At 38.0% G+C, this 5,841-nt stretch overlaps 1 pseudogene; it reads left to right on the top strand.

The window, feature by feature from the left end:
• Nucleotides 1–5,634, top strand: part of LOC105002048 — a 13,022-nt pseudogene extending 7,388 nt beyond the window's left edge.
• The last annotated feature ends 207 nt before the right edge of the window (nt 5,635–5,841 follow it).

Genomic DNA, 5,841 nt, shown 5'->3' with positions numbered 1-5,841 from the left:
TTAGGCAAAGTAATATTAATTCCAATCCATGTATTAATTTTGGCTTTCTTATGTTAAAATACAGGCTAATTTGCTTTGACACTGTGAAGAAACTAGCTAAGTGCTTTGTAAAGAAATTTTCCTTCACAATACTATGTCTGCCTATGTTTTTGCTCTGTGATAAATTTAGCAGGCATTTAAATTAAGATCTGAGTTATTCATGTGGGAATAAAGATCCTTGTGCTTAAAAGGTCTACTTCCTTTAAACAGTTTTTTTCATTTTAAATTCTTCTCCTAAGCTTTTAACTTTTTTTTTTTAATGGTATAGGCCCCAAACTTCATATAATGTCTCTCCAGGTTATAGAAGCACGAAATGACACTCAGAAGCAGCTTTCTTGAGAACGGAATGGCAGAATGTTATGGGATGGAATTCTGGCCGATCACCTTGCCAAACAAAAGGAGATAGAAAGGGCTAATAAGGAAATGAACTCTGAGGTATTTTCTGTAGTCATTTTCAAATATGTGTATATGTCTCTGTGTATGTATATATTTTAAAAACCAACACTATACATCATAGAAAGTGTAGAGGATTTTGAAAGCTTATTTTGAGGAGGGAAACATTTTCCATCTGTTCGATAAAGTAATATTTATAATTCAAATCTGTTTGTCTCCTTCAGATAGGTAGTGACACATGATGGCCTCATCCAAGGAGAGGCCTTTAATATTTTCCATAGGAATTGATCTCAAAGTTTTTGCAACTGTCTTGGAAGAGCCGGCACCCTGACTGTGGTTTAGGCAAGGAAGACCGTGTGTGGTCCACCATCAAGTGCACTACCCGACCGAGTCCCTCTGCTTTGGAGTGAACGTGTCGGTCACTCCATGCACATCATCATCTTCAGTGTCTAAATCGGAGTCTGTTCTTGGCTCTGCTGTCATTTCTTTAACCAATACCCTATCAATGACTTTTTCACATCATTTACAGGTTTTCAATTTGTAAACACTGTGCCATCAGTTGTTAAAACACTTTTGAACACCTTAAAAAGTTGTTTCTATAGAAAAAACTTATAAAAGTCCCCCCTCCCCCTCTAAAGAAAACAAACTTTTGCTACTGACAGTAGATATTCTGGTTGTTGGTAGTGATGTTGTTTCCTCGAAAGATCACTAGGTTACTTTATCACTTCCCTGATGGTAAGGAGGAAACTATAGGCAGTTCAGAGACCACATTTTGGATGTCATTCTTCTACTTGTGAGAAAATGAGCACTCTGCTCTATGAGTGCCCTGTTTCCATACAGGGAACTTTTGAAAACAGTGATAGATATGCCATAATATATATTAGTGATGATTATTGTGTTCTTCATTGTATTTCCCCCATCTTACTATTTTAAACGTTATGAAGACAGGATGAAAGTTTTTGCTGTAGCAAATAATCTCATGATTTTCTAAGAAGAGCTCTCTACATTTTACCTTATTTACCATTAGTGTGTGTACCATGAGTGAAATAAGAGGCTTACTTTGTCTGTTTGTACTAGAGAAGTAACTGTGGTTTGATGTAAGAGGCCTACTAGAGTCAGAAGATCTGGTGAAAAGCCTGCAGCTTATTTATATTTTTAACTTCTTCCTTTCCAGAATTATAGCTAATGAGTTAATTGATATTTGTAGAAGTGCTTAGTACAGTTATCAAGAGGGATAATTCTTCTAATTGACTGTTAAAATGTTAGAAAGATAGCATAGTCTCAAAAAAGTTTTTTTAATGAAATTTAGTCTGTTTAAATATATATAGGGCTAAGGCTCTTACTGTGAGGTAGCTGTATAGGTTAGGTATCAGATGCAGTGTTTTTAAAGCTAGCAAGTAGTGTTGTTTATTGAATTATAGTCAATTTACAGTATTGTGTTGTTTCAGGTATTCAGCACAGTGATTCAGTTATATACGTATATGTGTGTGTGTGTGTATATATATAGGGCTTCCCTGCTGGCTCATACTGTAAAGAATCCGCCTGCAATACAGGAGACCTAGGTTTGATCCTTGGGTTGGGAAGGTTCCCTGGAGAAGGAAATGACTACTCACTCCAGTATTCTTGTCTGGAGAATTCCATGGGCAGAGGAGTCTGATCGGCTACAGTCCATGGGGGTTAAAAAGAGTCAGACATGGCTGAGTGACTAACACACATGCACACTAACACACACACACATATTCCTTTTCAGATTTTTCTTGTAGAATATTAAGTGTAGTTCCTTATGTTGATCCTTGTTGGTTATTTTATCAGTTCAGTTTCAGTTCAGTCGTGTCTGACTCTTTGTGACCCCATGGACTGCAGCACGCCAGACTTCCCTGTCCATCACCAACTCCCGGAGTTGACTCAAACTCATGTCCATTGAGTCTGTGAGGCCATCCAACCATATCATCCTCTCTCATCCCCTTCTCCTCCCACCTTCAGTGTTTCCCAGCATCAGGGTCTTTTCAAATGAGTCAGTTCTTCCCATCAGGTGGCCAAAGTATTGGAGTTTCAGCTTTACCATCAGTCCTTCCAATGAACACCCAGGACTGATTTCCTTTAAGATGGACTTGTTGGATCTCCTTGCAGTCCAAGGGACACTCAAGAGTCTTCTCCAACACTAGAGTTCAAAAGTATCAATTCATATATTTCATATATACTGGTGTGTATATGTTAGGAAAAGGCAATGGCAACCCACTCCAGTACTCTTGCCTGGACAATCCCATGGATGGAGGAGCCTGGTAGGCTACAGTCCATGAGGTCGCACAGAGTCGGACACGACTGAAGTGACTTAGCAGCAGCAGCAGCAGTGTGTATATATTAATCCCAACATCCTAATTTCTCCCTTCCCATACCTCCCTTTCGCCTATGGTGACCATAAGTTTGTTTTCTATGTCTGTGAAGCTCTTTCTGTTTTGTAAATAAGTTCATTTTTAGATTCCACATGTAAGCAGTATGATATGATACTTGTCTTTGTCTGACTTACTTCACTTACTGTGATAATGTCTAGGTCCAACATCCCTGTTGCTACAAATAGCATTTCATTCTTTTTATGGTGTAGTAGTATTCCATTTGGAGAAGGCAATGGCACCCCACTCCAGTACTCTTGCCTGGAAAATCCCATGGACGGAGGAGCCTGGTAGGCTGCAGTCCATGGGGTTACTAAGAGTCGGATATGACTGAGCGACTTCACTTTCATTTTTCTCTTTCATGCATTGGAGAAGGAAGTGGCAACCTACTCCAGTATTCTTGCCTGGAGAATCCCAGGGACGGCAGAGCCTGGTGAGCTGCCGTCTTTGGGGTCACACAGAGTCGGACACGACTGAAGCGACTTAGCATAGCATAGCATAGCATAGTATTCCATTGTACAAATATACCACATCAGATGCAATTTTTAAGTGTAGTCAGATCTATACATCTTTGGTTTAAGCCTTCCCAAGTTTGTTGTAATTCAAAAAAAAAAAGCCTTTCCAGTTCTGAGCTTCTTGAAAAGTCTCTTGGGGTTTCTTTTTTACTTTCATGGATTCATTGTCTTCAATTAAATTTTTGAACTTTTGGCTATTTCTGCTTGTATAATGTCTGAGATTTGTATTGAACCTTATTTTTTCCATTTGGAGACACACTTGGTGCAGTCTTTTCATTGTATAAACATAGAGGTTGCTGCTACTACTGCTGCTAAGTTGCTTCAGTCATGCCGGACTCTGTGTGACATAGACAGCAGTCTTTCATTTTAGAGGAAATCATGAAATGTCACTTTATTGAGTACTAGCTAAAAGTCTCCTTTGTTTCACTTAGGTTTCTGATAGTTGTGAAGAAGCAAAAGACCTGTGTGCAAAAACCACATGCTGCAGGATGAAATTGCCATGCTAAGACTGGAGATAGATGCAGTGAAAAATCAGTACTGGGAAAAGGAAAAGAAATATTTTGAGGACATTGAAATCATAAAAGGAAAGAATGATGATCTTCAAAAGGCAATAAAACGGAATGAGGAAACGTTAACAAAGACTGTATCCCAGTATATTAAGTATATTAAGCAAGCTTAATGCTCTGACAGCTAAGAATACAACGCTAAACTCTAAGCTGGAGAACGAAAAAGAAAGCAAATGAAGACTGGAAATGAAAGTGGAATCCTACCGTTCTAGACTGGCTGCTGCCTCACACGATCATGATCAATGTCAGACATCAAAAAGAGACATGGAACTTGCCTTCCAGAGAGCAAGAGACGAGCGGTTACACTTGCATGACAAAATGAAGTCCGATGTGGCTAACCTGAAAGATAACAATGAGATGCTTTCCCAGCAGCTTTCTAGAGTGAAAAGTAAGTTCAATAACCTAGAAATTAAGCTGCATCACACGAGAGATTCTCTCAGAGAAAAGATTTTGATGTTAGAATGTGTCCAGAGAGACCTAAGCCAAACAGAGCGTCAAAAGCAGGAAATTGAACACATGTATCAGAACGAACAAGGCAAAGTGAATAAATATATTGGAAAGTAGGAATCCTTAGAGGAGAGATTATCTCAACTCCAGAGTGAAAACATGTTGCTCCGAGAACAACTGGATGATACACAAAACAGAGCCGACAGTAAAGAGAAGACGGTCATTAGCATCCAAGACCAGTTTCAGCAGATGGTGAGAAAACTTCAGGTCGAACGTGAGAAACAAGGTCTGGTGCTGGAGGAAAGAAATAAGGAGTTAATCAAGGAGTGTAATCATTTAAAAGAGAGAATGTGTCAGTACGAAAATGAGAAAGCAGAAAGAGAAGTGAATATCCAGAAGAAGAAATTCTCAGACTTCCTGAAAGAAAGTTTAAAGCGATTCTTGATTCTGGCTAAATGTTGAATCTAGTTGAACATAAAAAAATACATAGGCTGTGAATCTATGGTCTCTAAACCAGCCTAAAAGCACACCTTGTATCCAGCAAATAAAAATTAGACCCAAGAGATGCTTTACTTTGAGTAGAGACATTGTATTGCTTATGAAATGTTAAGAGATTCAGTTCTAAATTATTAATATAGATAGTGTTAGTAATTTACTCTTTCACTATTAGGATAAGGATTTTAATCTTTGTGTTACCACATTTCAGTATCATGATGAAGTGGATAAATGAAATGCTCAAACCTAAAATGAATATTTCAAAAATAAGTTTCAGTTACATGGATTACCTTGACAGTCAATTCCAGGTTTCCCAGATGCTATATTTTATATATTGTACTTTGGTTTCAGTAACTTGTCATACCTTTTGGTCATATTTGTTTTGGTCAAATTTGGGTAAATTTCAGATTTGAGTAGTTTATAAATTTATATGTTTATTTGAGAAAATCTGATTTAAAGCATGGATGATGTTGTGTTTGAGTGCTGGAGGAGAGGTCAGTAACCTACAGAGGGCAGACAGGAAATATTTTCACTTTGTGGACTGTAAGGTGTCTGTTGTAACAACTCATCTCTGCTGTATGGCAGGAAAGCAGCTGTTAACAATATGCAGACAAAAGAGACGAAAACCAATGATGGCGGATTTACTAGGTTATTAGTAGTTAAAACAGTTGTTTTTTCTTTTTCTTTTAGTTGCAAGAAGCACAGCATCAACTTACAGAGGCTGTGAGATGTGCTGAGAAAACACAGGATCACGTCCAAAAGTACGATTTAAAGCAGCATAGAAAATAAGTATAAAGCAGATAAACAGTATAATATGAGAATAGATCAATAGTGATAATAAGCACGTGATCGTGAAGCTGTGTAACATTTCAGCTTTGAGCTGTTTTGAGATGCATAATTTCCCCCCATTATTTCCATATTTTGCACATTATCCACAAGTGAAAAGTGAAAGTTTTAATCGCTCAGTCATGTCTGACTCTTCACAACCCCATGGAC

This window comes from Bison bison, unplaced genomic scaffold (assembly GCF_000754665.1).
Source record: "Bison bison bison isolate TAMUID 2011002044 unplaced genomic scaffold, Bison_UMD1.0 scf7180017855270, whole genome shotgun sequence".
In the NCBI taxonomy this organism is placed as follows: domain Eukaryota; kingdom Metazoa; phylum Chordata; class Mammalia; order Artiodactyla; family Bovidae; genus Bison; species Bison bison.
The sequence above is the reverse complement of the archived record's forward strand: the minus strand, read 5'-3'. Positions and strand labels throughout refer to the sequence as shown.